Consider the following 12860-nt stretch of genomic DNA (forward strand, 5'->3'; position numbering starts at 1 on the left):
ATATATATATATATATATATATATATATATATATATATACATACATACATACATACATACATACATATATATGCATGTATGTATGTGTACATGTACGCATTTATATGTGTGTATATATCATATGTATGGATATATATGTATATGTATGTATATATATATGTATGTGACTGATTTCTTATTTTGACAAATAACATTTTATTTTTCTTCATTCAGCACCCTCAGGGAAGGTAAACTCAAACTAGGAAACATCATATCGGTACGACACCAAAATACGTTATACTTCCGTTGAGTATAAGTATTAAAACCAGTTGAGTTCTTAGTTTTATGTATAAATTCCATTTAATGAATCGTCTTGTCTTGTATTTTGATTGAAGATTTCAAAAGAACTGTTGGTGAACACTCGCTTTAAAATGCAGACTGAACTTTCTTTAGCATCGATGAGACATGTAAGCATTTTTCGATAATGCACATTGTCTCAGAATTTAATTCCTTTTATTTATTTACTTATATATTTATTTATTTATTTTGGTTTTATATGTGTCGTTATTTAAGTATCATGTACAACGAGCGGTGGGATTTTATTAATTTTTAAATTTGTCACAGCATCGACTCAGTATCTTAGAGGTCTTAAATTAACCTCTTGAAGAAGCCAAACCCATTTAATGAATTATTCATCCTCTCTAATAATTCACTTGAGGTTAACGCAATAACTGAAACACAGCTTCCGTTATATAAGATAGTATTCTACCCTTAATAGTTTGTTTGATGAGAGATGGTCTCACTTGATCGAACTAATACATAGTCTAGGAATGAATAATGTATTTATATTATCTGTTTTTTTTGTGGAATAGCACTAATGTTTCAATATCATCCCGTCTGTATGTCATGCACAAAGGTCATAGCAATGAAGACGTTAAATATTTCATTGAACACTGTACAATATATTTTCATCAGTTTTCTAGGAATTAAGAGGGTATACTTCAGAGGCATGTATACATACATATATATGTGTGCGCGTGTGCGTATGTGAGTGTGCATGCATGTGTGTGCGTACGTTTGTCTGCGTGTGAGTACTTGTATGTGCATGTGCATGTATGTGTGTGTGTGACTGCGTGTGTGCTTGTGTGTGGGTGTATGTGTGTGTGTGTGTGTGCGTGCGTGCGAGCACAGTTGAGAACTTAAAATTTGTTTTTAGACGAATAGAGGCTACCTCTACTAATTTATTATCGAGATTACATAACCACCAGCATATATTTTACGAAGAGACGATGAGACCGAATAAACATCATTGACAGCAAATATCGTAGAATTAAAATGTTTCGGAAATTACTACACAACTTCCTAATTTAGTATAAGAAAAGCTACGTCACACTCGGCCGTGGTGAGGATATGAGTACAAATAAAAATTTTGGGCGATTATGTAAGAGAGTAAGAGAAGTGTGGTTTGATTTAATCTACAAGTTCAATTATATTCAGAAACCAGCCTAGACGCGCAATTTCTCAAGATTTGGACAAGCATTCCACTGATCCTAGCCCATACTAGAAGATATATAACAGACACTATGTGAAGCTAGCCAACACTTTGGCACTTAATATTACGCAGTACATGATTAGACACAACAATAAAATATTAAACAATCTGTTTTCTAGTTATATAACCCCTAGAATTAGTAATCTATATAATAGCATACATCCACTAGGAACCACTTATTACGATCTTGTTTTGTTTTATCAATATTATAAAAGGCATTTGAATATGTGCTTGTGTTAACACCACGTGTGATTGCATGAATCATTGGTTACTCAAATCCCTTTTATCATCTACAATCTATATAAATCACCTAAGTGTCTTATCCTGTTCTCTTTTAGTTAACTCTCGGCAAAAATACATACTTGAGTGCTACAATATTCTTTTATAGCTTGTCTATTCTACAGCAGCCTTCCAGACATAATAACTTATCTGAATAGAATCGTTATAAAATTTCGAGCGTGTATGAGTCACAAAATTAATTTCCTATGATTTTATTTTAATTTCAGTAATGTTGCTTAAAATAACTGATTTGTTTGTTTAGAAAATACTTCAAATTTCGGTGAAGCAACTTAGGAATACCGCATATTCATTCCACCCTATAATAAATTACACCTAAATCTCACTCAAATTCCATCCTACCGTTCAAACGAGGATGCAGAGCGGCCGTAGCAGCTTTGTAGGTCGGTGGGGAAATCAGTGCACCGGGCCCTATAGTATTTATTTATCTACAGCAAGCCACAACATTTATGGGTCAGAAGTGGACCCTATGCCCAATGGGCCCATGTGCAGCTACTTAATGAGCTCATACTCTAGGACGGCTTTGCGAGGATGAGTACATTGAATTAGGTGGCCCTTGGTACATAATGCTTAAACTTTAGATAGGAGCTTCAGAGGTCATAGAATGAACAGTTTATAATAGACCTTCTGAAATCAGAGCTTCAGATTTTCACTGTATCAATGTCACATGTTATTCTCATTTTCCTTGTCTCATATGAAATGGTGACATACATCCTGTATGTATGCGTTTATGTATGTATGTGTTTATGTAACGTATGCATGCAAGCAGGCATATATGTATGTACGTGTTTATGTATGTATATATTCATCAGTTAATAGGAGCACTCTGTCGGTTACGACGACGAGGCTCCCAGCTCGTAACTATATATATACGTGTATGTGTGTGTGTTTGTGTGTGTGTGTTTGTGTGTGTGTGTGTGTGTGTCTGTGTGTGTGTGTGTCTGTGTGTGTGTCTGTGTGTGTGTGTGTGCGTGTGTGTGTGTGTGTGTGTGTGTGTGTGTGTGTAAAATCAGCCTATGTGTCTCAACTCTGTCTTTTAATAAGTTTATCCGTTATTCAGCCTCCTTTCCGTTCTAAATTATATATATATGAAATACTTAATTGCCTTATTGTTGTTTGCCTTTATTAGTTTTCAGCGAAACTACATATCTCCCTTGTTATATTGTTATATTTTCACAGTTTTTACTGTCTAAGGCTTTCCAACCTATTTACTAAACTTAATAGACACCTCATTATATTCCGAATTTCTATGAGCCACAAAATTATTTTCTAGAAACTACTTACTTTGATTTTCTATTAAATTATCGAGTTAAATTACCTGAAATATCGAAAGGGACTGCTAAGAAAACTATTTTACATTTCTTTAGAAAATACATCGTAATTAGGTGCGTCATCATAGGAATAGCTACGCATACGAACCTTTACAAATAACACACAAATCTTTCTCAAATCATTTAAACAAGGATGAGCAAATTGAATCGTATAGCTTTAGATAAGCAGTACCTGAAATTCAGATCGGCTGGTTACAGGCCACACTTCAAACAAATTATCATGCCTTGCTGGAATCAGGGTTTCACTAAGAGACAACAACGAATATTACAACGTAAGCTGAACCTCTTGTCTTTTAAAAGTTGTGTTTTTATATACAATATGAAAAATCTATATTTTGCATGATCTAAAATTTTGAAGAGATTTTATAAATTTTAGGTTACACCACTGGGGTTATTCTCAAGTACTACGGATTTACCATAGCATTTCCACAGGAGAATACGAATGTGGTTTATTCTTGTTACTTTTCTTCGATTATGTAGCTACATATTTCGTTATAAGATACCATCATGTCAACTGGAGCCACTTCCGAGAGAGTAACTGGAAAGAAAGCAAGAATATTTTCCCCCAGATATGTTATTTATCGACGCCTCTTTCCTAAGATCGCTAGCAATATAAAATAAAATTAATAAAATATACTCCTAGTTTATTGTTACTGTTTGATTTTCCTGATTTCACTCTTAATCATTTACATTTTGGAAAAGCATGAATGTTACAAAATCGCACTTCGAATAGCCATAAATATTGCGTTTATATTTGATAAAAAAGATGACATTATAATTAATGATACATCACTAACGAATATCAAAATGAACGACAGCTGAATGTACTTAGAATTGCATTGTCTATAAAGTGTATAGTTTCTTTATCTGAGCATTCATTTATTAAATTATTTATTGAATTGATTTTCGGTATTTTCAGATAGACATAGTATGTTATTGTTGCCATTCTGTTAAAGAGTTGCTACGATTTTCTAAAGATATATTCAGACATGATGTAACATCATGAAATGTTTTATGTATTTTTCGTGTAATACCGCAAGTTGACCCTTGGTTGATATTACCGATTATTCGTACAAGGTCAACAGCCTATGGATGGATTGTTCAGCTACCAATTTTACAGTTTCTGCAAAAATATCGTAGGCATTGAATTTCTTCTTCTGGCTAAGACACAGAAAAATATGTAATTAGCATTTCTACAAAAAAAAAGATTATGTACACCTACATTTTGGAAGCGTCGTATGTACAAAATTTTGTGTTTTTATATAAAAATTACATTCTGTCTGCAAACTTTAGATTACCTAGGATTTCATGTGTAATAATTTAATTTCGGATTTATTATTTTACAAGGAGATATTCATTTTTGCATATGTCATGCTTATACCACATTAGCGCAGATGATTTTTTTCCTCAACTATTACTAATTCTCTTCTGCTTTTTAAATTTTGCTTTTGTTATTTTTTTTTTCATACAATCTCGCATTGCACTGTTATCATAATCACTGACGAGAAAAACACTTCACTTATTGATTTTGGTCAAGATATCTCGATCGATAAGAATTTTTTCCACTCGCTGAGTTATTTTCAAAGAGTCGGTGATAATACTTTCTGTCAGCAGTTATGTCTCTTGATGATACTTTATTATTCTAATCATACTATTTCACGTCTCATTGACTTTTTATTATTAATGTTATTTTCATTACTGTTGTTCCTGTTATTTTCATGTAATTATTACATTTATTGTTGTAGTTCTTATTGGTACTGTTGCCGACAGTGTTGTTGCTGACACTGTTGTTGTAGTCGCTCTTATTGTTTTGATGATAACGCTTGCAAGTGTCTGAGAATTATTATGTTGCAGATGGGCCGGTTTGTAAGTGATTTGTCTAGTTGTCTACAACGACTTTTATTATATTTTCCTTTCTTATTTTCAGACTTGTTTTTCCCTGTTTACTACTATATGATATGATAGGATAATAAATGGTGTTAAGCCCTGTCTACTCTTTTCACAATTTTTCTCGTCTGAATATAAGAATTATGTTTACAGTACGGCTTATGCTGCTGAATGTTATTTTGTTGTTGCTGCTGCAGCTTTTGCTACTGCTATTCTTATTGTTAATAACGATAATTATGAGACAGGAGTTGCAAAGACGAAAAGATAGAAGGAATCGTAGGACGAAGAAAGAAATAAAAACGAGAAAGAACAAGGTAAAGAAGACGAAAATGAATCTTTATTTTTGCAAACATTAATCTCAATCTATGAAGCACGGAGTGTTAACATAACATTATCAATAGGTTATTATTTTGTGATTTGTTTAAAATTGTTCTTGCATTTATTCCTATTTGACATCTGACTGTGAGTTAATAACACTTACAGCTTAATCTCATAAAGTCTTGGTAATATTTTATTCATAAGCTAAGTATTTTCTACTAAAACTTGTAATTTTTTCCTTAGTAATGAAATCAGACAAAATAAATCCTGAATTAGTCTGTATGAGTAAAGGATAATCAATAAAAATAATGATATTCATATAATTAAAACTCAGTTTTGTTCTATCCTTTCGACCTATAAAAACAGAAATTATTGCGAACGATTTCTTGTAAAACGTATAATGCTTCACTTTATATTCTTATGTTTCCTGTTACCTGCTACTGTTTTCCAAGTACAGCCTATTTCATGGTCTAGTGGCCAGAAAAGATACACGTCTCCTCACTCTGGTCATTTTATGAGGATATAGAAGGGCAGCCAAGAGCGGGAAGACATCTCACATAGAGACCAATTTCCAAGCACGCTTTGAGAGAAAACTACCAAGAGAAACATAGAATGTGCTGCTCTTAGGACTTTAGGCTACGGAGTTTAGATCAACAGGGCTTAAAATATGAACCCTTTGAATACTTAGATGAAATAGATATTAAACTGAGACGATTCCTTATTATATGAGCAATATCCTTACAAGTTTTCCAGGTGGTCTTCTACCTTAACTTCGGGTCTACCAAAGCCTTTCCAGTGTAATTTAGTAGACAAAAACAGTGTGAAAAACTGTCACACAAACTCTCCTTATTCTGAACGAAATACTTAATCTTTTGTTTGGCTTAACGAGGATTTCTGCTGTTTGGATGCTTTTAACGGAGTTTACTCAAATGGAAGCTTTCCACCAGATCTTCAGTTTGACCCACCCTTCCTGCAACTAAGAGAAACTCTAAAAGTAGGCATAAGCATTATCCTTCCTCTTCTAATTCAGGTAAAAAGCAAAACAAAATCAAGAGCTTGGTATTGTTTTGAGGGGGCAGGAGTAAAGAGTAGAGGAATTGAAATTGAAGGATGCAAGCGAACTAAAGAAGTATAAAAGAAACGAAGAAAAATTGCTTTGAAATTGTATTGAGGTTTTACAATGGAATCTGAATCAGGAAAAAAATTATATGTAAAGCAGTATTAAAACAATAGAATAATATGAGTGAATAAACAATCATATAGACAGTAATCTATAAAGAATCATCGCGTGCATGAATAATGGCGAGATTTAAATAATTATATTCATTTACAATACGTTTCAACTAAGTCGAACGGGCATGCACTGTTGTTATATGTGCGTGTGTTCACAAAACATTCAGTTTCTTGGCATAAGGGGACTTGATACAGCTCGAATTTTCGACCAGGCTGTATCTCCTTATTCAAAGCTACTCTCAGTTGCTTGCTTCTGTTTAAAGAAACTAAAACAGACAATGCCACTTAGAAATAATGCGATTCCTCAAAGTCCCTTTACAACGCGTGTATTGTGAACATAGATATTTGAAAAGGGAAGATGTTCTGCGAAGGAGAAATACAATAGGGATTAGTGTCTTCACATTCGGGTCTGCCGGATTATATTAAGAATGAATAGGTATGTCAACTTATAACGATAATATATATTTAAATAATTAGAAAGGAACAGAAGAGACTAAGATATTCAATGTAGTAACCGAAGATGCCTTTATACTGATTTCCTACATACAAGATAAAGTAACCACATTTCCTTCAATCGACACTCTCAGAAAGCACAAATCATAACAAACCTAAATTAGAAATAAGATGATCACATCGAAAACATTCGATTATGGATCTGCGTCTGTTATGTGTTTATACAGAAAAAAAATCAACGATAATATGATGGAAGAAAAGTAGAGCTAAAAATAATGTTAAGAAATTCAGCAAGTGGTTATAGTTGAATAGGAAGTGAAGGAATGTAGAGAATGTATAGCTTAGTATATCTTTAAATAAAATATAGCATCGCACAATGGAGGGATGGATATAGTCGACTATATATTGATCTCAGTATTTGAGTGATAGTATATTTTTTACAGACATTGGATGGATGAAAGGCAAAATAGACCTCGGTCGATTTGAATACGAGGGCGGAGTTAGGAAATATAAAGAGGTGAAATAAAATAATGAAGGTCAATAAATGATCATAGTTCAGAAGTAGAAAAACAATGGAAAATATGAGAAAAAAATTTAATGAATCTAGAAAATAATCTATTAGACATTTTTTAAAGTATTCAAAAACTGAAAATAGTGGCGGGAAGAAGAATGTTAATGACACAAAAGTGAGAATGTATAAACAAAAAGGAGATGAATGTGCGTGTGTGTGTGTGTGTGTGTGTGTGTGTGTATGTGTGTGTGTGCGTGAGAGAGAGAGAGAAAGAGAGAGAGAGAACGTGATGGTATAAATGCCAGTAATTAATTAGAGTTGTTCACTGAAAGAAATTCACGTAATTGCTTCACGACCCATTGCGTGTCTGCTAGACCTTCCAGAAGTTGCAGCTAAATTCATCTAAAATCACCCATTTATAGACCTATGAAATAAAGGATACATTTGATTATGTACATGGAAATACATTGTGCCTAAAATTATCAGGTGGTTATGGGAGAGAACGATATTGATCATTGATCTGCTTGATCAGAACTAACCTAAAATTAAACAAGAAAAATAGCAAAAACAAAGCAATAACAAAAGGAATAATAACTGCTTGAAAATGTAAGAATAAGTAGCGAAATGCAAATGGAAATGGGCCGGGTATATGATAATGACGGCAAAACGCATAGATAAATGAAGATAATTAAACTCCATAGTTTAATTCATAGAAGTGAGAAATTACCTCTAGAAGAAAAGCAACTACGCATATTCTTTCACTTTCATATATCACTGGCTTTTGTCATCGATTATAGGAATGTTTCGATGCCATTAGGCTTCGAACTACTTTTGTTATGAGACTAGTTTGTACACCAATAAACATAAACTCAGATATGGGCTCTGAGACACACACACACTCTCTCTCTCTCTCTCTCTCTCTCTGTCACACGCACACAAACACACACATGCGCGCATGCACATACATATACATGTGTGTGTGAGAGTGTGTGTGTGTGAGTGTGTGTGTGTGTGTGTGTGTGTGTGTGTGTGTGTGTGTGTGTGTGTGTGTGTGTGTGTGTGTGTGTGTGTGTGTGTAAGTGTGCTTGTGTGCGCGTATGCGTTTATATAAATAAAAGGTTTATGACTTAAGTCTGTAGTACTCAAAGTCTCACTGACGTAAAAGGTACCGCATTATTCAGATGCTTGGAATGTAACTTGGAATGCAGCTATGAGTCCTAAACAGGGCTTTCTATTTGTTACATTGTCTTCTGTAATGAAGCTACATTTCGACGATTGCTACGAGACTGCGAGGCGTTACAGAGCCTGCTAAACGTTATTGCATGAGCGCAAGAAGAAGGGAAATGAGGAACAACTCGTATACATTAAGTGTCTTCCCTATTTTCATTAACAATTCCAGCAAGAGCAAGATTTTTTGTGAAATGCCATGAATATTATGAAAGCTGACATTTTGATATTAGTGAGGTCATTTGATGAGAGCCGTGTGAAATCTCAGTCTTCTAGTTAAGAGATACAATGGGCTCGTGTAATACTTGTTGTTTCTTCAATTACATGCATATTAGAAGGGTGTTTCTTGAGTATGATCCAGTTTAAGTTGGGCAGGATTTTTACATGGATCCAATGTTTCCAGTAAAAAGATTATCGCTAGTATAGGTTTTCCTTCTCACTGACCATGAGGGAGCTTATATGCTACGATAAACATTTCACAGCACCATGTAGGTTGTTAAGCTAGTCAACATACACACAAACACACACACACACACACACATACGTATATATACATACACAGGTTAGAAATTGAGATTTTAAATGTTCAATTATAATTCTATATTGACAAAACATCGCTTCAATTGTATAGATTTGTATAGGAACAGATAAGCGAAAAAAGATCTCATTGTGGATAATTATTCTGCATTATTTAATGCAGTCATCTCTTTTAATTTATAATTAACACCCTAAGTGGAATAAAAGTGAATATAACTCTAACTATATATTCCGTTGGCTCCATTCAGAATATCTTCGGATTTCACATGAAGATGTAATACTATGTGAAACTAATAAACTAATGCACCTTGAATATTCATATTTGTGAAAAACTGTGGAACTGCAAAAATCAACAGCCAAATCTCCGGCAAATTGAACACCATTCTCGCACATAAAAATACTTTCATACAAGATTAGAATCTCTTATAGTGCTAGATATCCAGAAAGAACAGGATAATTGTTCCTGGAAAGCCTTTGATCATAGCCATCATTTAGTCTATATTATATAAACTGCCACAATCATAAATTGGGGAAAATTCTAATACAATCAATTGAGTTTACAAAATCTAACAGGAAAAATGATATCTGGAAATTAGACCACTGCCAATCACTTAAAATAAGCAGATATAATGTGTCTTTCCATTGTTGGGAGTGGCTATGTCCCATACTTATAACGAGACTGGAGTTTTGTTACTGCAGAAATGTAATGTGACTGATATTTGAAAAGAATGTGTGTGTGTGTATGTGTGTGTATTTATAAATTTATGTATGTATAAGTTCAAGCTACTTATCTGCTACATTAACAAAAGAACAGCTCTCATTTTGGGGTATCGTCCCTAGCTTTCCTTCTCAATAACGATGGCTCTATAAACAATATCCCCACGCAGGAATATTCCATATTCGCTGCAAAATGTTCAGCCAATTTCACAATGTACACTTTTAACAAATTTGTTCAAAATCTGTCCGCTTCCATCCTTCCAGTTCCATCATATTACATACACAGAGGCCAAGTACCGAACTACCTTCGCATGATACACATCTAAAAACATCAGCCTTATTAATATTTCGGTGTTCCATGAGTCAGCCGATATTCTTATTGATCGTTTCGACCTGTCCCTCTTTAAAAATCATTGCGAACTGGTAATAAGGTGTCCAATTTATTAAAAAAGGCAATAATTTGACTTTGTCATCTATCGTCCGATCGCCGGCACTTACAGTAAGAGCAAAGAAATTGATACTAACATGAAGAAACTTGATGAAAGCAATGTTGCTGCCCTCAACATCAGCAATGTTTTTGACATATCTCACCCACAAATCCGTTGTTAAAATAATCTACCTTTAGGCTTCAATCGTCTATCCTCACTTGAATCTCAAGCTTCTGATTACACCGCGACACGTGTTGACGGAGCTATTTTTGTTCAATACTCAATCACATTTGGCATACACTTGTGTTCACTTTTGTCCTCTCTTTCATTTCCTTTTATACATCAATGACTTAGTTGCTATCACACCATCCTCACACGACCTACTCATCTCATACCACATCCACATCGATTCTATGAATATAAAGTCTGAAAGTACATCCCGATGGAGCACCATCACTGCGGATATCTCCTACTGATAGCTCTCCTTAACATCGATAAAACCACATTAGAACAATTGACTCTTCTCTTCAAAACCAGAAGATACTCCTTATCAAAAATTCTCGGATATCTAGAACAGCCTCCATGATGGTGCCTTTTTTTGTAAACGCTCTAGTTGCTCAAGAGAGTCATAAATAGAACCAATCCAGTCTCAGAAGGCTTATGTAGTCTATAAGCAGTGTCCCAGACTACAGATCATTGTTCAACTTTTTTTTAAATGCATGCAGATATTTATATACGCCCGCCCCGCTACACACACATATTGTATATCAGTTATAGATATGTCTACACTAGTGAGAAAACTTGTGGCTTACGAAAGAAGTCTATTGTGATGTAGCTGATATATCTGTCAAACAGCGATCCGTAGACTTTCCCATGTTCTCTCCCCACCTAATATGCTGTCCACTAGGCATTGAAAATCGTGTAAATAACTAGGATTTGAAATCAGTTTTATTTGCAACGATGCGACTCCTCTTTCCGTTATTTCGTGATGCCACCCCCAAAATTTCTACCTAAAAATTCACACTTATCCTGTTCCCAAAGAGGGAAATATAAATGTCAAATTCTTCCTGAACATTCAGCACCACCACGCATGCTGCAAGACCTCACGACTACATTACCCATAAGCTTGATGTGTTATGCACCAGATACGATCACACTACTAACAACCCCATGAGACATTTCATTGTTGATACTGTTTAAAATTCTTCTCAATTCAATATAATTGATAATATTCTCTCCTTTTCCCTATAACATTCCCTATTTGTTTTGTATTTTTTTCTCTTTTAACGATGTTTCTGCAGACATAACGAACTTACGTTGGTCTTGTCCCTCTAATAATCGGTTAACATTAAATCTCTCTACTGCTTCTATGAATAATTTTCTATCAACTTGTCATAAAAGGCATCGGAAATCAATTAATACTTGTAGAGATCTTTGAAATCGTCAACTCTTTGAAAGCATTTTAATACCTCAAATGATCTCAATTTTTTTCAATACATTAAAATAACTGTAGTGAGAACGAACCAATTATTAAATGCATATTTTCGGCTTTCAAACTGTTTATTCATAATTCTTCATCTTTTCGTGACATAAAAACAATTAAACTTCTTATGAAATCATTTCCCTTTTTCACACACATATTCACGTATATATGTATGTATGTATGTATGTATTTATGTATGTATGTATTTATGTAGATATGTATGTACGTATGTATGCATCTATGCATATATATACACACAGACATATCTCTCTCTCTCTATCTATCTATATATATATATATATAAACACGCTCGGTTAAATTATGATATCAGAACAGCAAACATTAAATGGTAAAAGTACTTCTGGTACATTGAAACATATACATATCCGGTTGACTGAGACATGAAATTTATCTTATACACGCTTATTCAACCACTGGTAAGATAGAAAATTTTCAAATAATTGAACCAAAACAATTTATAAAGATGGTGAAAACTTGAATGTTCATGTATGTGATATGACATTGGAAGTTATTTGACTTCGAAACATAGGTGACGATGAAATTTCAAAATTGCATTCATATGTTTCCCCTGTCTGATATTTAAAAAGAGACATGCTTAAATTCTAGCACACTACATAAGGTCTCATTTCAAAATATTTAATTATATCCTGTAATATGTCAAATCCCCACAATATATATATGCTGAAACATACACATAGACGCACGCACACACCACACACACACACACACACACACATATATACCTATAATATACATAGCATATATGTGTATACACACATACATACATACATACATACATACATACATACATACATACATACATACATACATACATACATACATACATACATGCATATATATATATATATATATATATATATATATA

The sequence above is a fragment of the Octopus bimaculoides genome, chromosome 2 (assembly GCF_001194135.2).
Source record: "Octopus bimaculoides isolate UCB-OBI-ISO-001 chromosome 2, ASM119413v2, whole genome shotgun sequence".
NCBI lineage: Eukaryota > Metazoa > Mollusca > Cephalopoda > Octopoda > Octopodidae > Octopus > Octopus bimaculoides.